This window comes from Papio anubis, chromosome 2 (assembly GCF_008728515.1).
Source record: "Papio anubis isolate 15944 chromosome 2, Panubis1.0, whole genome shotgun sequence".
In the NCBI taxonomy this organism is placed as follows: Eukaryota; Metazoa; Chordata; class Mammalia; order Primates; family Cercopithecidae; genus Papio; species Papio anubis.
The window spans coordinates 172,555,514-172,578,535 of record NC_044977.1 but is presented as its reverse complement, the minus strand read 5'-3'; the positions used below and the strand labels follow the sequence as shown (position 1 = coordinate 172,578,535).

General features: G+C 35.7%; 1 long non-coding RNA gene across 1 annotated transcript in view; it reads left to right on the top strand.

Annotated features, from left to right (window-relative positions):
- LOC110742658 overlaps positions 1-20,973 on the top strand; it is a 47,224-nt gene extending 26,251 nt beyond the window's left edge. Inside the window, exon 2 of the long non-coding RNA XR_002520574.2 lies at positions 20,755-20,973. This is a non-coding gene — a long non-coding RNA (uncharacterized LOC110742658). The remainder of the gene's footprint in view (positions 1-20,754) is intronic.
- The last annotated feature ends 2,049 nt before the right edge of the window (positions 20,974-23,022 follow it).

The following is a 23,022-nucleotide window of genomic DNA, read 5'->3' as shown; positions in this document are numbered from 1 at the left end:
TGTTTTTATTAGAAAATAATTTCCCAAACAATGACACAATAGGGGCAAAATTGAAAACCAAAAACAAAAACTTTGTAAAATATTTCAGAGGTTTATTTTGAGTGAATAGGAGTGACTTTGGCCCAGAGAAAACACAAACCCCAAAGTCCTGAGAATGTGCTCTTAAGGCAGTCAGACTACAATTCTGTTGTATAAATGTTAAAAAAGCAGAAGCTATAGGCAAAGTCATAAATCAGTACGTAGAGGTTATACATTAGCTTGGCTGAAAAAGGCAAGATACCTTGAAGCAAGGTCTTACAGGTTATAGGTGGATTCAGAGACTCTTTAATTTGCAGTTGGTTAAAGAAATCAGTCTTTGTCTAGAAAACTTGGAGTCAGTAGAAAAGAATGATTAAGTTTGATTTTGGCATATGTTAGTTAAGATAAGAAGTCTGCTAATTATTATGTGATGCTGTGCCAGAGTTGGGGTGGGAGAGCACATACAATATACTGGGTCAAAATGACCTGTTTTGCAAGACTGATGGTCTCTAGACAGGACTTTCTCCAGGCCCTTCCTTCCTCCAGGGAAGGAATTTGGAGCAAGGAGTACTACAGAGTTTAGTCCTTAGGGGACTAATCTGAGGTTTAGTTGTTTTTTCTGTCACAACTTTCTAGTGCTATTTTGTTCTATGGTTTAATAAAGAAAAATCTTAATTAATTATCCTCCCCACCCTTTTATACAAACATTTATACAATGGCAATGACCTTTCCATTTTTTACTCAAAAAATAACCTTTCAACAAGATTCAGTAAACCTTTGAGATTTAATTCTCCTTATTTTTTGTATTTTAATCTATAAATCATAAATTATGTTTTGTCTAAATTTCAACAACCTGGAACAATGATTTATCCCATGGCTAACCCTGAAGTTGTGATTAATGATTAAAAAAAGAAAAATGTGTGCTAATTTTAAAATCATTTTTATTTTTAAATTAGAAAAATGATATAGCCAGATTACTTAATTAAGAAAAAGAGAATTTTTAGCTAGTACTGGTAGAGTTCCATTTCAATAATATTTTTACTCTCTTTTTCTAAACAGATGAAAAGAACAGAAAAAAGGAAAAGGAACTTATTTGCTAAATCATATAGAACAACTGACAAACTCAAATCACATTTTTAGATTACATCTCAATTATAGTATTACAGTAAAATTTGAATTATAATGAAGCATGATAACAAAAGGTGACACAAACTTTCTTAAAATTTAGAAAAAATAGACATCTTTATTAAAGTGAGTGTTGTAGCCCTGAAGGGCCATCTGACGAAACTCTGTTTTCTAGAATAGAAATGTGTAGGTGCAGGACAATCTAGAGACATGGGGGTATAGTAATAGAGACCCAGCTTTAAGCCACCAAATGGAGCAACCTGCAGAGGTGAGGAACACAGACAATCTTGAAATCGTTGAATAAATGGCTGCAGGTGAAGTGGGGTACAGAGGGGAGTGTGGCGTGACCTGAGGCTACACTGTGAAGAGTCTGTGACTTAAGATGAGTAAGACCAACAGTGGCGTTTGAAATATACAGCACTAAGAGGAGACATGAACTACAGAAAGGTGATATATTTTATAGAGGAGAAGTAAAGGTCAAACAAAGCAGAAAGTTGCTCTCACGCTTTTCTGTACTATGCTTAAACAAAAAGGTGGCATAAGAAAAGAATGCATAACTTAGACTTGACATCTGAATAATAATACCACCCTCTCATACACCAGAGAGAGGATGATAGAAAGACACAAGTGAGGGAGGGAGGAGGAGAAAGAGTGAGAGAAAGAAACAAAAGAGAATTAACATTAAAAGGAACATAAAGAAATAGTATAAAGACTAATTTAACTGGAACTATCCCCAGGAAACAGAATAACAATTCAGATAGCTTAGTCTCCATGGTCTAAAAAATTTTAAGGCAATTGGATGTTTAGGAAATAATAGATGCTAAATAAATTAAAGGAGATTAAAGGAAACAACAGAGCCACAAGAAAAAAAATGCAACCCATGAAGCCCTATCACAAATTGCAAAATAAAGGAAAAAAATGTCAGAAAATACAACAAAGATCTGTCTTGGATTTCAGGATTAAGAAAATCACACAGACTAAAGTGGGATGTATGAAGAGATTTATTATTAATGATTAGAAGGAAAACAAAAGATAGAAGATAGCAAAAAAGAAATAAATAAAAGAAAATATGTGTAAATTGTATATATAAAATACACAATTTTTGAAATTAGGTAAAAATTTAATCATCTGATAAAAGTGTTCACTGTGTCATAAGATAAAATTAATAGAATGAAAAGCAATATTTACTTGGTGGAACTGTTAAATTTGATAGTTAAAAGAATCGGAGAAATTCAAACAGAAATGTAAATTATGTGCAAAACTTATCTAAGTCATCATTAAATACCATGAGTTTATGTAATCATTTTTACAAAGTTAAAAAAAAAAAAAAAAGACCTAAGAATCTTATTCACCTGATCTGTCCGTAAAGCCAGACAATCTCAAATATACAGAAATACAGGAAACATAGAATTCATGAATCTTTCTTGAACAAACTACTTGGAAATCAAAATCCAGTTAAAAACAAAAGTAATAATCAAAAATGAAAAAAACGTGGAGAAATTAAAAGACTTGTGACAACAACGAATTCATTTAAATATAAAATTAAGATTAGACAACTGGAAATTATGGTTATAAAAGGGAATGTTTTATTAACCTTCATGATACAAAATACTAATATAAACAACAAAAATCATAGAATTGATAGAGGAAAAGAAGCAACGACTAAATTTAGGTTAGGTACTAATTTCCTCATCTTTAAAAATTAGGGATTCAACACATACAATCTAAAAATAATATACAGGGATTAAAAACCTCTTCTTGTGTGACATAATCTATTTTAAAATTTAGAGGAAGCTTTCATTTAAAATTTAGAGGAAGTACCTCTATCATTTGTTTGACAGAAATAAACGAAATTCGACAAGTCCTTCACTTTTAATTATGTTTCATGCTTTGGTTATAATATAATACAACACAATCTAATAGTTTCATATTTATAATGGAACTTAAAGCTTTAAAATACAGTCACATTTCAGAAAAATATTTTTATCTATACCACAGACATATTGGGAAGGTCTTTACTGTTTAAAGAAGTCAAACAAATGAAGAAGAAAAAATAATTTTTTTCCAGTTCAAAAATGAACAATGGATGAGAATGAAAGATTTTAAAAGAAAATAATGTTAGTACCTAATAAATGGTGTAAACATTTTCAATTCATTAATAGTCAAATCAATGCAATTTTAAATGAGATATCATTTTCATCTTTCAAATGAAGATTTGTACACATACATACATACACACACCCCATATCATATGTGTGGATAGACAGAGCATTCCTCAGTTCCAGAAAGGCAACACGAGACTCTTTTACATATTCCTGATAGCTACTAACTTATTGACAGAACTTTTTGGAAAGCAACTTAGCAGTATTTCTCAAATATCCTAAAATATCCTGATCTTCTGACCTACTGATTACATTAAAATGTCCTCATCTTTTGATTTACTGATTAAAATGTATCCTAAGAAAATATTATATTTAGGGAAAATGTCGAGGTCAAAGGATGTTCATTTGGAATTTTTACAGTAGGAAATATAGTAGGAAATTATAAAGGTGCAGGTAAACCAAAATAGTAAATTTTGTTTACCATTTTTAAAATTATTATTACTATTTTTATTTTTACCATTACTATTATTTAGTGCCTATAATCGTCTATATTTTGGTCAGTGCTGGCAATCCATAATGGTAAAACAAAGTTCAAAAACATGTTGCTTTTATAAATGTGGTCATGTATTCACATGCAATTTAACGTTTTTTTCTTAAACAATTTGAGGTCTTGTTTCATATGATATTCAAATTGAGAGACTGGAGTCTTTCTAGTGTAGAAATGGTTATCTTTCATCTTTGCTTCCAACAAAAATACTGGAATTGAGTCTCGTTGATTGGCTTTGCTTGGATTTTGTTCTCATCAGTTCCAGCAAAGCAGCCAGCATGCAGTAGTAGGCACTCAATAAATGTTTCTTTAACCAAACTGAGCTTCTTGAGATGGGTACTTTTATTTATTACATTTGAAAATAACTGATTTTCAATCAACGTTAAATTGTTCTGCCTCTATAAAACTACCCATTTCTCTCCCATGAACCATGTGTCCACATACAGAGCTTTTGCACAATGTGCTAATCACTCCTAATTAGATCCTAAACTTTCAGATGTTCTTGGTTAACAATTCACTCACTGATGAAATAATCTTTTATTTTATAGGCACCTTTACTTCTAAATCTACCATTTTCCAAAAAGAAGCTTCATTCAGTTGTTATGTCTACAAAAGTTTTTCCTATTTCTCTTGTTCTACTCCATGGTTTCAGTATACCTTTTATCTACTCTGATTTTATAGCCTACAGATCCTAGTTTTTGATCAAGCAATACATTTTATTATTTTCCCCAACCACTCTTTTTCCTTTGGGAAAAAAAAGTCACATTGAATTTCCACATCTGTTCTCTTATTTACCAGCTGAATTATTCATAAAGAAAACTCTCATTTTTACAAGTTGCATTCTTTATTATTTTCACCAAAGATATATTTAATGTCATCAAGTGTTTTGGTCAGATTTCAAAATAATTTCTTTAAAGAAATTCTATTTCTTATAGTCAAGTGTTAAATACAACTGCGGGAAACAGAATAAAATTCCAATTTGTGACAAGCAAAGCTTTCAGAAATAAATAACTTTTGTAATGGTCAATGGTGCTCCAGTTGTAATAATGTCATGTATCATTTGTCTTAATAAAGGAGATTTATATATATATAAACTTGAGGAGAAAAGTGGGATTCTGAAAACTCTAACATTGAAAAAGTCTTCTGTTCTTCTGCATTACTTTCTAATCAAACAAAACTTTTGTTTTTTTTCTAAATATAATTAATTATTCAAATTTTCACAAGAGGATGTTTTTAGGTTTTTTGGAATTACAAATAACTTTATAAGAAAAAAATTTTAATTGGAAATTTTTTTCTTTTTATATTGAGGTAAAATATACATATAAAATTTACTATCTTTGCAATTTTAAGTATAAAATTCAGTGTTAATAAATACATTTGTATTCTTTCTCCCCTTCATGCCCCCCCACCATTCTGGCTTCTGGTAAGCACCAGTCTACTCTGTACCTTCATAAGATCCGTTATTTTTTAACTCCCACACGTGAGTGAGAATATGCTATATTTGCCGGTCTGTGCTTGGCTTATTTCACTTAATAGAATGACCTCCAGTTCCATCGATGTTGCTACAAATGACAGGATTTCATTCTTTTTTATAGCTGAATAATATTTAATTAGATTTACATATCATATTTTCTTTATTTATTCTTCCATTAATGGACACTTAGGTTGATTCCATATTTTGGCTACTATAAATACTTCTGCAAAAATCATGGGCAGGCAGAATTATTTTTGGTATATTAATTCCCTTCCTTTTGAATATATACCTAGTGATAGAATTGCTGGACCATCCAGCAGTTCTAGTTTTAATTTTTGAGGAACTTGTATACTGTTCTCCACAGAGGCCGTACTAATTTACATTCCCACCAAGAGTGTACAAGGGCTACCCTTTCTCCACATCCTTGCCAGCATCTGTTACTGTCTTTTTGATACAAGCCATTCTAACTGGGGTGAGATAACATCACATTGCGGTTTTAATTTGCACTTCTCTAATGATTTGTGATGTTGAGCATTTTTTCATATACTTGGCCATTTGTCTTCTTTTGAGAACTGTTGGTTCAGATCTTTTGTCAATTTTTTAATCAAATTATTTAGTTTTTTTGCTATTGAGTTGTTTGAGCTCCTTTGAAAAGGATTTTTTTTTTTTCTGTAAGTCTAATTATTTACCTCAAATCAAAGGAAAAAAATAAAATCATGTTTTGTAACAAATCAAATCAAAACTACAGAGCCAATTATAGGTTTTAAAAACCACAGCCTCCAATGTTACAGATGTGCTGCTGGGTGTGGAAACAAAATAGTGAGAAAATCAATGTGTTGCTGCTTTAATAAGGCCTACTGACTGGCGAGCTAGGTGAACATGAGTTAAGTAAATACACAAATGAGATAAGGATGTTCACATTTCTAAGAGACAAACTTGACTCCACGGAATAAGGGCGAGAATGTGACATCTGAACTAAACTCTGAAGTAACACTGAAGGTTAACAAATTGAGAAGGGAGGAGAGTGGAGGGGAGGAGTATTCCTATGGGAAAATGAATAATAGCCCTCTAAGATGTCCACATCCTAATCCTGGAATCTGTGAGTGCATTACCTTGCATGGCAAAAGGGACTTTGCAGGTGCATTAAGTTAAAATTTTGAAATAAGAAAATAGCCTGGTAATCCCAAGGGTTCTTATAAAAGGCCAGGAGTTCAAGACCAGCCTGGGCAACACAGTGAGACTCCATCTCTACAAAAGATTTTTAAAAATAGTAAAATTAGCTGGGTGTGGTGGTGCATGCCTACAGTCCCAGCTACTTAGGAGGCTGAAGTAGGAGGGCTGCTTGAGTCTGGATGGTAAGAGCTGCAATGAGCTGTGATAATGCCACTACACTTCAGCCTGGGCAATGGAGTAAGACACTGTCTCAAAAGAAAAATAGAGGCAGGAGGGTCAGGGTCAGATATGATGTAACAGGGATAGTAGGGATTGTCAAGAAAAGGGCTAGATAGAGCCAAGGGACACAGTGGCCTCTAGAAGCTGGAAAAGGCTGAGAAGCAAATTGTCCCTCAGAGCCTCCAGAAGGAATGCGCCCTTGCCAAAACCTTGATTTTAGAACTTCTGAACCCCAGATTAATAAGATAATAAATTCGTGTTGTTTTAAGACATTAAGTTGCTGTATTTTGTTATAGCAGCAAAAGGATGCTGATGCAATTCTGAAGAGAGTAAGTAGCATGTACTACCAGTTTAGAGACTTTTGTGACAGCTGGTGAAAAAGATGGACAAGGGTAGGGGTGGCGGGGGGGGGGGGGGGGGGGTGAGGCAAAGTAGACAAATATGAGCCATGCAAAGGAAGTGAAATCTACAGGGTGCAGTGGATACGGTAAGGGTAAGAAAGGAAAGATGAGGCAAATATAACTTTTAGCTTATTGGTCTGTGATACCAAATGAATGGTAATGACATCAGTAATAGAGGCATAAATAGGTATGGATAAATGAACATGAGCTTTATTTAGGGAATATTATATTTGAGGTGCCTAATCCCAATGGTTTATCCAAAAATCATTATATACTCAGATCTAGAGTGCAAATAAATCTTGGCTGGAGTTCTGCATTTCAGTAATCTATATTATAAACCTGCATGAGTTAATCTAAGAATGAAGCTATAAAGTGAAGTAGAAAGAGGACTTAGACTGAATCTTAAAGAACTCCAATATTTAACTGGATAGAAAGTGAGACTGGAAAAGCAGAGCCAGGACCCAAGGGAAGCAATGGTTTCAAAAAGGCAGGAAGCATCAAGAATTAGGACACTCCACAGAGATCAGGTAAGATGCGGGCCACAAAGATGGACATTGTATTGAGTAATATTAAGTTACTGGTAAGAGATGATTCAGTGGAGTGATGGGAATCATAGCCAGAAAGGAGTACACTGAGAAAGAAGAACTGATTTAGAGAAGTTTGGTAGTGAGCAAAGGTGAGAGATTCAGGGAAACTGGTGACCATATGAAAGTGAAGGAGAACTTTTTTTTTTAATGATGAAGACATGAGTATTTTTACATACTGATTGGGAGAGAGGGGGAACATGAATAAACAAGAGGAAAAAAAAGCCCAGTTAAAAATAAATAATACTCTGGAGGGTAGAATGGTGTAGAAGAAAACTGCCTCTATTATAAAACCATTAGCTACAGCCGGTGTAAATGAAGAGGTACACATGCAAATTACTTGAGTACATGAGCTCAACTTTTGACTAATTAATTATGATCATTAAATGTTCTTAATTTGGTTGTAACAGCCTATGAGTTATCTCATTTGTAATCTCAAATTACAGAATTTGAATTCTGTAATGTTTGAATTGTAATAGCCTATGAGTTACATCATTTCTATTTCTGAAGCAAATGATTTACATCCTATTCTGTGGGGGTTTTAAGTTACCGTATTTAAGATACTCTAAGACAATATGAGCAATTGCATTCAGAGAGGTGTGGATGTTACCTACATACTTCAGCAGATCATGGGGAATCATTTGGCAGTGGACGACAGTAGGCCAATCAGTTAATCCATAAATATCAAGTGCAATATAGATTAGCCACCGTAGAACCCCAAGGACGTCAACAAATGTAAATACAGTATGCTTCCTGTAAGAGACTGACCGCTGACTAAGGAAATAAACAACCTCATTAAAAGATAGTTAGCACTGGGCAACTCCAAGCATGGGCTAGCATGTGGTGAAATGAACAGTCTCACATTATACTTCTGGAAGGAGAATAAATTGGTACAATAGCTTTAGAGGGAAACTTGGCAGATCTAGTAAGATTGAAAACAAGATATCCTACAGTGCAGTAATTCCAACTTTAGGTATATAATCTAGAGAAAACTTATACATTAAAATAAGAAAAAATGTAGAAGTATGTTCTATGCAACCAAAAATTGAAAACCACCTAAATTAGTATAATTAGAGAGATGGATAATGAAGCATTTACATTCATATGATCAGATACTATTAGTTAAAAAGAATAAACTACGTAGTTTTATATTAAAAACAGTATATCCCTAACAGATATTAATGATAAAAGGCAAATTATAGAAAACACATTGTATGAGAGTATGTAAATTTAAAAAATACACACAATGCTACGTACTACTTATGGAAAAATGCATATGAAGTAAAAGTATAAAGGCACGCACTGAAAGAATATATGTCAAATTCATGGTGATGAATCACTCTGGGAATGGAAAGAGTGAAGTAGGAATGAAGTTCAGGAACAAAGAGGTCTTCAACTTTATTGGTGCATCCTTCATTTTTTTATAAGACCAACAAGTATATTATAAAAAGTAAATAAAAGCCAATTATGAGTATTTGGTACAATGGTGTTTTTCACATTATTCTCTGAAATTTTAAAGATTGTTTTAGTTTTCTCTGGAAACAGAAGTTAAAAAAATTAAGCAGGCAATACAATGCAGGTTAAAACCATTTAAATTAGTATCATTAGAGAAATGGATAATGAAGCATTTACAATCATATGATAAGAAACTATTAGTTAAAATGAAAAAACTTGGTAGTTTTATATTAATAACAGTATTAATATGTTGTTAATAACAGTATTAATAAGAGGTATAGGTGAATAAGAGGTATAGGCCCACATCCACAAGAATGGAGGAGGGAAAAATCAGCATAGGCTGGATGATCCCTAAACAGACTGGTGAAAGTGAGAAGGTAATCCTGGACAGGGATACTGCTTTAAGGATCTCATGAGGTGGAGTTAGAACTCCTTGGACCCAGACTTAGTTTTGCTGCATGATCTGTGTGACCTTAAGAATTTGCTGCATATCTCTGAGCCTCAATTATCTCCATAATGGGTCGATTAAATGAGATAACGTGTACTAAATCACCCACCACATACCATGGCACATAGAAGACACTTATTATCTCTAAGGAAAATCCTAAAGAGGTGGCATCTTCTACCCAACCTCAATCCAAACCAACCATCAAGAAATTGCTGATATGTTTTCCATCGTTAACTTTTGGAAATTAAGATGACAGATATTTTCTGGGCTTGATACTTGTGTTACAAGTTTGTTCTTGCAATAAGATGGAGAGGTCTGTAAACAACAAGGTTATGTAATCTGATCCAGGTGGATAAAAGTTGGCTTGACCCACTGGGGTAGGTCACATGTGCTGGGTTGTGAGATCCTAACAGATTGACAGAGGTGAGGAAGTGTGTGTGTGTGTGTGTGTGTAGCACAGAAATACAATTCAATCTATTTTCTTGCATCTTTCACATTTACTATTTAAAGCCTAACCTTGCTGGTGGTCATGGAGTCCTGATTGTTTCTTGTAAAGTAATGGGAACATCCACCTGAATGATGACTAAGCATTCATATTCCACCCTAGGTGTGAGAATAGGCGATTTCTTCAATTGTCATTAATTTTTGTTTGCTCTTTTAATTTTCCCCAGTAAAAGTGAACTCTCAAACCTTTAAGAATGTTGATATCTCAAAAGACCCTCTACATCTGCTAAGTCAGAAGCCCAAATAATTCCTACAGATGAAATTGCTCCAGCTCTGTGTATTCCAATAGTGTCAGGTAAACATTAATTGATTTTGATATTGAGCAACAGTATCATCTGGGACAAGTGTTTCTTCTTTAGTTCCACTCGTTTTGGACACATGACATCAGAGACGTGCCCTTCTCAACTTGCCATATGCTTATCATCTACATACAAAAGCCATCACTAACATAAGCTACAATTATAAGACTTAATTTTAAAAATTAAGTGTGTTTCTCTTATATTCCCCAGATGTCAGAATTGTTTTCTTTACCTTCCATCATCTCCTTTACACCATTTTAGAAAGATGATAGGAGAAAAGAAAACCCAAAGAGAAAGGAAATATTCCAAAGTAGTATTTTGATTGCCTGAGGCATTTTAAGAACTCTATGTATTTGGCACCTGGAGGAAAACAGAAATTGATAATGCCAAACAGTTCATCATCACGAGTTGTTTTGGAGGATTAATTGCAGATTTATGGTTCAGAGTGGTATACTGTTCTGGAAAACAACAACAAATGTTACCTTGACTACCAGAAATTGCAAGAGTCAAGTCACAGCAATCTGAGTCTTTCGTTGAAATATAATAACTAAAAAGAAATCAAGTTCTGGGTGATTTCAGGTAAGGGTGCATTAGTTGCCCCAGTGATATTTACAAATATGAATATTGCTCCCAGCAGATTACTTCACTTTATATTCTTGAGGTCCTCTCACCTTGACAATCTGCCAGCTTCCCCAGCTACAGCTCTCTGTTTCCCCTTCTGGAACACCTCAGCCTTTGTGCAAGCTGCATTTTTCTAGTTGTAAGGTGAGTCAGCAAAAAATGTTCCTTTTCTTACCCATTGTAGATCATAATCTGCTTCTTAAAGTTTTAGGTTCCTCTTGTTCACAGCATTAAGGGAAAATGTTGTCTTCTTGGTTCTGTAATGTTTGAATTGTGTAAGATAATTTCTGCCTAGAGATAAAAAATTATCAAAATGGAGAATAACTTGCATTATCTCCTTGGGGGAGGATTCTTAAATTGTGGTTAATCTAGGAGCCTTGATTTGCTTTCTCACAGTTTGAACTAACGTTTCAAGGAGTTGGAAATTGTAGGCCTGTTTACAAAATTTTAGGCACTCCTTCCATTAAAAGATGGAGTCTGTCCCCACCCCCACTTAATTCTGGGCTGCCTCATGATTCTTAAAACTAGTGGGTGAGATCATACAAGGTAATGCAGCTTGCGCCTTGTTTGCAAGGACATTAACTTTTGTAACCCTGAAGCTTTATGTAACAGTCCAACTCCCCTGAAGCTACCATGCTCTAAAAAGGATCACATGAAAAGGATCACATATGCTCTCATCAGCAGGCTTTCCTGAGTCAAGTATTCCTAAGTCATCAAATCCTAGGTTCCACACTGATGAATATAATGAATCAAGACGCCCACAGAAGATACTAAGCCCTAACTGTGACCTCACTCCAAATGTTTATATTTCCCCAGATTAGGCCTCAGATATAGAGCAGAGTCAAACCATTCCTGCTGAGCCTTGTCTAAATTCCTGATCCATAGACTCCATGAGCATAATAAAGGGTTTTTTATGCTGCTAGTTTTTTGGATGGCATATGTAACATCTGTACCTGATACAACTTCCCTTCTTTTATCTCTCTTCTTTTTTTTTAATTATACTTTAAGTTCTGGTGTACATGTGCACAACATGCAGGTTTGTTACATAGGCATACATGTGCCATGTTGGTTTGCTGCACCCATCAACTCGTCATTTACATTAGGTATTTCTCCTAATGCTATCCTTCCCCCAAACCCCCACCCACCAACAAGCCCAGGTGTGTGATGTTCCCCTCCCTGTGTCCATGTGTTCTCATTGTTCAAATCCTACTTATTAGTGAGAACATGTGGTGTTCGGTTTTCTGTCCCTGTGATAGTTTGCTGAGAATGATGGCTTCCAGCTTCATCCATGACCCTGCAAAGGACATGAATTCATCCTTTTTTATGGCTTCATAGTATTCCACAGTGTATATGTGCCACATTTTCTTTATCCAGTCTATTATTGATGGACATTTGGGTTGGTTCCAAGACATTGCTATTGTGAATAGTGCCACAATAAACATACGTGGGCATGTGTCTTTACAGCAGCATGATTTATAATCCTTTGGGTATATACCCAGTAATGGGATGGCTGGGTCAAATGGTATTTCTAGTTCTAGATCCTTGAGGAATCACCACACTGTCTTCCACAATGGTCGAACTAATTCACACTCCCACCAACAGTGTAAAAGCATTCCTATTTCTCCACATCCTCTCCAGCGTTCCTGACTTTTAAATGATTGTCATTCTAACAGGCATGAGATGGTATCTCATGTGGTTTTGATTTGCATTTCTCTGATGACCAGTGATGGCGAGCATTTTTTCATATGCCTGTTGGCTGCATAAATGTCTTCTTTTGAGAAGTGTCTGTTCATATCCTTTGCCCACTTTTTGATGGGGTTGTTTTTCTTCTCATAAATTTGTTTAAGTTCTTTGTAGATTCTGGATATTAGCCCTTTGTCAGATGGGTAGATTGCAAAAATTTTTTTCCATTCTATAGGTTGCCTGTTCACTCTGATGATATTTTCTCTTACTGTGCAGAAGCTCTTTGGTTTAATTACATCCCATTTGTCTCTTTTGGCTTTTGTTGTCATTGCCTTTGGTGTTTTAGTCATGAAGTCTTTGCCCGTGCCTATGTCCTGAATGGTATTGCCTAGGTTTTCTTCTTAGGATTTTTTTTATGGTTTTAGGTCTCACATTTAAGTCTTTAACCCATCTTCAGTTATTTTAATAAAATGTGTAAGGAAGGGATCCAGTTTCAGCTTTCTACATATGGCTAGCCAGTTTTCCCGGCACCATTTTTTAAACAGGGAATCCTTTCCCCATTTCTTGTTTTTGTCAGTTTTGTCAAAGATCAGATGGTTGTAGATGTGTGGTGTTATTTCTGAGGCCTTTGTTCTGTTCCCTTGGTCTATATGTCTGTTTTGGTACCAGTATCATGCTGTTTTGGTTACTGTAGCCTTATAGTATACTTTGAAGTCAGGTAGTGTGATGCCTCCAGCTTTGTTCTTTTTCCTTAGGATTGTCTTGGCTATGCTGGCTCTTTTTTGGTTCCATATGAAATTTAAAGCAGTTTTTTCCAATTCTGTGAAGAAAGTCATTGGTAGCTTGATGGGGATGGCATTGAATCTATAAATTACTTTGGGCAATATGGCCATTTTCACAATATTGATTCTTCCTATCCTTAAGCATGGAATGTTCTTCCATTTGTTTGTGTCCTCTTTTATTTTGTTGAGCAGTGGTTTGTAGTTCTCCTTGAAGAGGTCCTTCACATCCCTTGTAAGTTGGATTTCTAGGTATTTTATTCTCTTTGTTGCAATTGTGAATAGGAGTTCCCTCATAATTTGGCTCTCTGTTTGTCTGTTCTTGGTGTATAGGAATGCTTGTGATTTTTGCACATTGATTTTGTATCCTGAGACTTTGCTGAAGTTGCTTATCGGCTTAAGGAGATTTTGGGCTGAGATGATGGGGTTTTCTAAATATACAATTATATGGGGTTTTCTAAATATACAATTATATTTTCTAAATATACAATTACATCATCAGCAAACAAAGATAATTTGGCTTCCTCTTTTCCTAATTTAATACCCTTTATCTCTTTCTCTTGCCTGATTGCCCTGGCCAGAACTTCCAATACTACATTCTATAGGAGTGGTGAGAGAGGGCATCCTTGTCTTGTGCTGGTTTTCAAAGGGAATGCTTCCAGTTTTTGCTCATTCAGTATGATATTGACTGTGGATTTGTCATAAATAGCTCTTATTATTTTGTGATATGTTCCATCAATACATAGTTTATTGAGGGTTTTTAGCACGAAGGACTGTTGAATTTTGTCAAAGGCCTTTTCTACATCAATTGAGATAATCATGTGGTTTTTGTCATTGGTTGTGTTTATGTGATGGATTACGTTTACTGATTTGCATATGTTGAACCAGCCTTGCATCCCAGGGATGAAGCCGACTTGACTGTGGTGGACAAGCTTTTCGATGTGATGCTGGATTCTGTTTGCCAGTATTTTATTGAGGATTTTTGCATCGACGTTCATCAGGGATATTGGCTTAAAATTCTTTTTTTGTTGTGTCTCTGCTAGGCTTTGGTATCAGGATGATGCTGGCCTCAAAAATAAGTTAGGGAGGATTCCCTCTTTTTCTTCTGTTTGGAATAGTTTCAGAAGGAATGGTACCAGCTCCTCTTTGTACCTCTGCTAGAATTTGGCTGTGAATTCTTCTGGTCCTGGACTTTTGTTGGTTGTTAGGCTATTAATTATTGCCTCAATTTCAGAACTTGTTACGGTTCTATTCAGAGATTTGCTTCTTCCTGGTTTAGTCTTGGGAGTGTGTATGTGTCCAGGAATTTAACCATTTCTTCTAGATTTTCTAATTTATTTCTGTAGAGGTGTTTATAGTATTCTCTGATGGTAGTTTGTATTTTTGTGGGATTGGTGGTGATATCCCTTTTATCACTTTTTGTTGCGTGTATTTGATTCATCTCTCTTTTATTCTTTATTAGTCTTGCTAGCGGTCTATCAATTTTGTTGATCTTTTCAAAAAACCAGCTCCTGAATTCATTGATTTTTTTGTAGGGTTTTTGTATTTCTGTCTCCTTCAGTTCTGCTCTGATCTTAGTTATTTCTTGTCTTCTGCTAGCTTTGAATTTGTTTGCTCTTGCTTCTCTAGTTCTTTTAATTGTGATATTAGGGTATTGATTTTAGATCAATATAATATGTTTGTGGTGTTCTCTATTTTACCTGAATTTGAATAGAGGCCTGCCTTGCTAGGTTGGGGAAATTCTCGTGGATAATATCCTGAAGAGTGTTTTCCAACTTGGTTTCATTCTCCCTGTCACTTTCAGGTACACCAATAAAACGTAGATTTGGTCTTTTCACATAGTCCCATATTTCTTGGAGGCTTTGTTTTCTTATTTTCACTCTTTTTCTCTAATTTTTTCTTATTGCTTTATTTCATTAATTTGATCTTCAATCTCTGATGGCCTTTCTTCCACTTGATTGAATCTGCTTTTGAAGCTTGTGTATGCTTCATGAAGTTCATGTACTGTGTTTTTCAGCTCCATCAGGTCATTTATTTTCTTCTCTACACTGGTTACTCTAGTTAGTCATTCCCTAACCTTTTTTTAAGGTTTTCAGCTTCCTTGCGATGGGTTAGAACATGCTCCTTTAGCTCGGAGAAGTTTGTTATTACCCACTTTCTGAAGTCTACTTCTGTCAACTCATCAAACTCACCCTACGTTCAGTTTTGTTCTCTTGCTGGTGAGGAGTTGTGATCCTTTCGATGAGATGAGTCATTCTGGTTTTTGGAATTTTCAGCTCTGGTTTCTGCTCTGGTTTCTCCCTATCTTTGTGGTTCTATTTACCTTTGGTCTTTGCTGTTGGTGAACTACAGATGGGGTTCTTGTGTGGATGCCCTTTTTGTTAATGTTGTTGTTGATGCTATTCCTCTCTGTTTATTAGTTTTCCTTCTAATAGGCTCCTCAGCTGCAAGTCTTTTGGAGTTTTCTGGAGGTCCATTCCAGACCCTGTTTGCCTGGGTATCACCAATGGAGGCTGCAGAACAGCAAATATTGCTGCCTGCTCTTTCTTCTGGAATATTGTTCCCAGAGGGGCACCCACCTAATATCAGCCAGAGCTCTTCTGTATGAGGTGTCTGTTGGCCCCTACTGGGTGGTGTCTCCCAGCCAGGCTACACAGCGGTCAGGGACCTACTTGAGGAGGCAGTCTGTCTATTACCAGAGCTTGAACGCTGTGCTGGGAGAACCACTGCTCTGTTTAGAGCTGTCAGGCAGGGACGTTTAAGTCTGCAGAAGCTGTGCCCACAGCTGCCCCTTTCCCTAGGTGCTCCATCCCAGGGAGATGGGGGTTTTAATCTATAAGTCCCTGATTGGGGCTGCTGCCTTTTGTTCAAATATGCCCTGCCCACAGAGGTGGAATCTAGAGAAGCAGTCAGCCTTGCTGAGTTGTGGTGGGCTCTGCCCAGTTCGAGCTTGCTGGCAGCTTTGTTTACACTGTGGGCATAAAACTGCCTACCCAAGCCTCAGCAATAGTGGACGCCCCTCCAGTGTCCCAGGCCAATTTCAGACTGCTGTGCTAGAAGCGACAATTTCGAGCCAATGGATCTTAGCTTGCGGGACTCTGTGGGCATGGGATCTGCCAAGCCAGGCACCGGAGGGAATCTACTGGTCTGCCACTTGCAAAGACCATGGGAAAAGTGTAGAATTTGGGCAGAGTGCACTGTTCCTCCTGGTACAGTCTCTCATGATTTCCCTTGGCTTGTAAAGGGAACTCTCCCGGCCCCTTGCACTTCCTGGGTGAGGCGACACCCCACTCTGCTTCAGCTCGCCCTCCATGGGCTACACCCACTGTCCAATCAGTCTCAATGAGATGAACCAAGTACCTCAGTTGGAAATGCAGAAATCATCCATCTTCTGCATTGATCTCACTGGGAGCTGCAGACTGAAGCTGTTCCTATTTGGCAATCTTGGAAGAGTTCCCTTTTATTTCTCTTTTTATGACTGTGATAGAGCCCTCCTGTATCAGGAAGTCTCTAGTGTATATTGAAGAACTGCTATCAATAATGAAGTCCAGAACCAGTTGAAACAGCATAAAAATCCTCTGCTAGACTGACACATGTAGCAGCGTCACATATAATAAGTCAGATAAAACACAATGGTATTAATTGCCAAGAGATAATAACGTTCTTAAGAATATCAGAAATAGAAATAAAAATAAATGCACACACAGAGACACACACACAAGCTCACACAGGTTTGCTCAAGTACATGGATACATAGGAAGTACTAGAAAATTATACATTATAATATGAACAGTCATTTCCCCTGGATGGTGAAATGATGGGTTATTTTTAGTGCTTTTAAGCTCATTTGTATTTTTAAAATTTTTCTATTAATGTGCATGTATTACTATTATACTCTTTTGCATAACCATCTCTTTAACTCATTCAAATTAATATGGACACAAATTCTTGCCCTCTCCTCATGACGAATCCTTGCCCTCTCCTCAATTTTCTCTGGTTGCCAACCCCTATCTGTCAGCCTTCATCTGTCTACACTGAGCTGAATGAATTAAACTAGAGCATCATTGTAGTGTCAAAGGCCACGACTATGTTGTACCTTTATAGTGGATTCTTCTGAGTGAGCCAGACTCTGGCACATACCTGTAGACTTCTTATTTTGTGACTTGCTGTATATCTCTCCTTACTGGTCTGAATAGAACTCAAGGATGCTAAGACATGGCCTGCCTACTTATAATTTGAAACCTGGCACCTATGGGTGTAGTTTGAAACTACTCTGTCCATGGAGTCTCTTAGCATTGAGACTCGGTGTTGTCCTGTGGTTTTAAGGTACAGGTAAATCTGACTTTGTTGTGAGTTAATTTAAGTATCAGTCAGACCCTTTGTTATAACCTAGATTCCAGGCTCTGATCCATTCTAGTTTGCCCCATTTGGTTTTTTACATCTTCTCATCCACCAAGTCAGACATGGAATGATTCTCATTCATGCATAGGGAGTCACTGTGGTCATACAATTTATAGAAAACCAGAATTTTTTTTTCTAAAACATTGCTACCATTGGGTAATTAGCAGTCCCCAAATTATTTCCTTAATTGTTCATAACTTCATATTAAATATTTTGTTATGTTTGTTTGCTTTATTTTAAAAGGAATATATTAAGTTTTATTATTCTGCTGAAACATTTCTTAGAAAACTAATTGATTATATAACTAACACTGTTTTTATTAAAATTCCAAGATTCACTTTTCATTTGGAAAGAAGGGATATGGTAAGCACACAAGCTCTAGGCAGTTGGAAGTGGAATTGGGAGGAAAAGCTATTGAGAGAACAGAAATACACAAAGAGAGGGCAAAGAAAACAGGAGTCCAACTTTGCCTGCTCACCACATTGCCTCCCTTACTCTATTCATATATTGGAATTCTGTTACAGTTCTATAGACTGTCTTAGGGCAGAGGGACTATCTTCTAACATAAAAATTCACAGACTAATTTGGATAAACTAGCATTTTCATAGTTCCAAATCAAGAAAGGACCAAAGTACTTCAGAATTGTTTTTTCTTTTTCTTCTGTTGCTATAAAGGAGGAAACTCTTGGCTGCCAACAGAGATTGACAGACCAAGCAAAGAACAGAATGTTTTCATTTGAACATTCTAAGCTAATGTTGCTCTCCAAGCCTGTTCATGGAGAACTGTCTAGACTAATGGTCTCTAAGCAGATGCCACTAAAGAATGTACAAATATAAAATAGTTATTGTCTTCAAGAAGGTAAAAAGTTACATATACAAGTTAAAACAGACTATATGCTGATGCTTACTACTTTAAAAATGACAAAATTTAGGTGTTAGAAATAATCTTATATAACCATAAAAATCTGTCCTACTTGCTAATGTTCATAAGAATATCCGATCTGGACACAGCAGGGAAATGAATCCCACAGGGGCGCCATCATTCCACATGACAGCAGGGAAATGATAGCTGGGTCTGTCCTGAAAGGACCCAGGACAACAATGCATAAGGAAAAATCATCCTGTAATTTATAATCAGCCAGTAAATGATATGTTCCTCATGTTTGATTCCAAATTCTATTAATTCTAGTCATGTGATGTTTGATGCCATTTTATCAGTTTGAGTTTTGAAGGCTGATCATTAGAAGTACATTCTCTCATTATGACCATAAATTATGCATATTTATAACATTTTCCAGAATTCGAGCCTCAAAGATTCAGTAAATTAAATCAGAAAACATTTTTATGGACTTGTACTCTAAAAATTAAAGGGTTTTCCTTAAATGTAAATATTAACTAATATAATATGCTTGATGCTACGATACACTATTTACTAGCGATTTACAGCAGAGTCTGAAAAATGTATTTTATTAGGGGTCACAGAGTAGATATCCTAGGCATTGCAGGTCATACAGACTCTGCCACAAGTTACTCTCCTATTGTAGCTCAAAAGCAACTAAAGGGAATTCATAAACAAATGGAGATAGCTGTGTTCTAATAGAACTTTATTTACGATAACAGGTGGTAAGCTAAATTGGTGCTGGGCCATAGATTTTCAACACCAGGTTTAAAGAAATACAGCCTCTAGGAACCTCACCATAATGAAATGTTGTCCTTTCTTTGGCCTTTTGTTTTATCTCTCGTGCATGGTGCTTGAGTTTAAGTCTTTTCACAGGAACTATTTTAATAAAAGGATGCTGGTGGAAAGCCAGCTGAGTGAGGAATCAGAGCCTACTATTTTAATAAAAGCACTGGCCCATGTCAAGTATATGACTATGGGAAGTCACATAACCTCTCTAAGCTTCAGTTTTTTCATCTGTCACAAGGCAACTGCTTTTCCTATTTCCAGAGCTAGTGTAAGATTCCAATGAGGAAAAACTATGTGAAGGCACATTGTAAACCATAAAGTATAAAGTAAACCAAAACTAACACCCATTTGTAACACGATGCCTTACATGACAATAATTCATTAGACAGGATACATTAAAGGGGAGATAGTCCTTATAACTGCTTAATGCTAATCCCTTACAAGACCTTGGGAATATTCTACAGACAGTGTTTACATCAATTACCTTCCATAGTCCAGAGCAGGAACGAGACATGTGCCATGAAAACAATTATTCCTTGTTTTTGTAGCGTGGTTTCCCTCTGACTATTCATTCACTAGGAGAGATTTTTTTTTCCTTCCACCTGAGTAGTTCACAAAACTTTAGTTCCTTGTCTTTCAAAGCTAATCTTTTGTAATTCAGATTTTCATAGAAAGTGTAAATTTACCTGTTAACCATTTCCTTAGTAGTTCTGGTTCACAATCACAAGGCAGTTGTCTAGAATGCATCTTTTAAAACACATTCACATGGAAAGCATGTTCTTCTTAAGAGAATGATCCGTCTTTCTTCACTGGTATCTTTCCATGAGATTTCCTGAAGAGACCCCTTCCAATGTCTTACATCTCATTTTAATTTTCTGTAAGGTTGAGCAATTTTTATAGAAATTTTAATGACTCTTAAGTTCAGATCTTAAATTGCTGATGTGCATTTTTCTCCAGAAAGCCAAAGTTTTCTCAGAAGGGTGAATCCACAGTTCCTTGTACTTTCAATGGATACTCTGCTACCATAGTCTATATCTCTATTATCAATACCTTAGATTCATGAAATTGTTAAGTTTTATAAATTAAATTAAAAATAATATTACTCTACTTTTGATTAAACACAAGACTTTCTATTTTGATATCAAACCATTTGATAACGTTTTAAACCAGGTTTTACAGAACTTTGAACAGAAGGGGCTATGTATAATTAACTAACCCTTCATTTTTATTTTCAGATATTGACACAAGAGACCCTTCATGGATTAGAACTTTTCAGCTGGATTAAAAGTCATGGCAACACCGGGAAACATAGACTTATGAGATTATGACATTTATATTTTACTGAAATCAAAAAAGGGAAAAATGAAGGTAGAAGTGTAGTAAGGACATAAAACTGTCAAAGAAGAGAATAATAAAATGGAGGTTAAACTGAAAAAAAAAAAAAAAAAAAAAAAGCTTATACAAAGTGCTTACATCACCCAGTGAGTGAAAATTGTACAAATGAAAGAAGAGGCAGAATATATCTTTAAAAAGAAATGAAAGAAATGAAGGGGAAAAAAAGCATTCACCTTCATGCATCTTAATTAGTACTCTGAAAACTGGGCCAAAATTATAGGGGTGAAAGAGTTTTAAACTTTTTAAAGCATTTCTCAAGAAGGAAAACAAAGTGGCTTAAATAGAAATAATGTAAGCACATCTAAAAGAGCTATCTAAACTCTAAAAGAATGCTGACTTCTATTTTGTGACTCCAATTAGGCTCAGAAGAATGTGGATATGAACTAGCTAAAAGTGAAGGAAACAACTTAAAACAGATCTAAAGATAGACCATCTTTTGGAAAAAGGGAAAGGAAATCATCTATATACTAAAGAAATCACCACCTTGAATTTGATGAAGCAGCATTTGGGGCAATTCATAGAAGTTTGTGTTTTATGTAGCAGATGATGAACTTTCAGACTCATTATACTCGAAAGCTAGTATTAAGTGAATATTTAAATACATTCATAAAAGGGTTAAAACCTTCACAATGATAGAACTACAATAGGTTATAAGGGGAACAGGGATATTTTACGCTTAAATAACTTAGAGATTGGCAAATACTGTAGCAAACAATCCTGCTCCTTCAGTATATGACACTTGGTCCTGTTTCAGATGCTGAATGCAAGGCTGTAAAGAGAGTGCAGCATTTATTAGAGGTTGATGTTCTGATGGTTTCAAAAAGACCACAGTACATTTCAACAGGACTGTGTATTGGTTGTACAATGTACACAACACATTCAACATGTATTGTATGTATTGTACAATGTACCAATACATTCAACATGTATTGTATGTATTGTACAATGTACCAATACATTCAACAATGTATTGGTTGAAGTAGAAACAATACCAGAAATGAAGTGTATTATCAAGTATGACGATGTTATTTATAGACATAATGAGTTTCACTTACTAAATTCGGAGTACTTGGTTAGAATTCAAGTGGCCACTTATCCTGTACACAAACACGTACCCTTCAGCTTGCAGTTGATCAAACTGGAAAGGATCTCTGCAGCTGTGAAGCAGAGCCCTGTCACTTAACAAAGATGAGTGAAGTGTTTTATTGTTTGTTTGTTTCTAGATTAATGCTTTTTAGATAATCTCTTGTAGGGTTATCACTATCAGCATCTGGCTAAAGCATAAGGCAGAAATCTTACTACTGGAATTGTGCTGAGGGTTCCTGAGCAAGTCACCTCATGTCCCAGGCTTCCGTTTCCTACTTATCAACAAGTGTACCAAATGAGGGCAAAGTAGGTGTTTGTTTTAATTTTTACCCTCTTATTTCAGAGATTTGTTTTCAGATTCCCTCCAAAAGACTGGTCACAATCTGTTTACACCAGATTTGAACATGTGTGGACACCCGCATGCAGGTGTCTATTGTGAGTCAACAAAGGAATTCCTTAAATCTCTACTAGCTTTCATATTCTCTTGTATTTCTAGTCTCTCTTCCAAAAAAACTTGCTAGATGCAAAAGGATAGATATGGATATGGACGTGGACACAGGCCTAGGTATAGACAGATACACTTATGTAAACACACACGTATATACTTGCGGGTACTGTTAGGTACTGGGGATCCAAAGGTGGCTAACAAAAACAGCCCTTACTCACTGAACATATCCTGCAGGTCAAACATTGCTTTAAGCCCTTTGCACTGTGTTCAGTACAGTGCCTAACGTATAAGCATTCAATAAATGTGCTGAATGAATGCTGAATCCTTGAAATTCATCAAAATGTCTTTCTTCCTTCATATCTCTCATATGAATTGTCAATTAAGGTTTTTAATTTCTGGGTCGGGGGTAGTTAAGAGCACGAATATCTATATGTGGTTAGTTATCTTTAATGTATAATTAAACTATAAATGTAACTACTTTCAAAACTTAGTTTTTCTTTAGCCTCTAGCATCAGCTTTAAAATCTTACTTTATTAAAAAATATATAGTAGTTTTATATAAGAGCAAAAGCTTT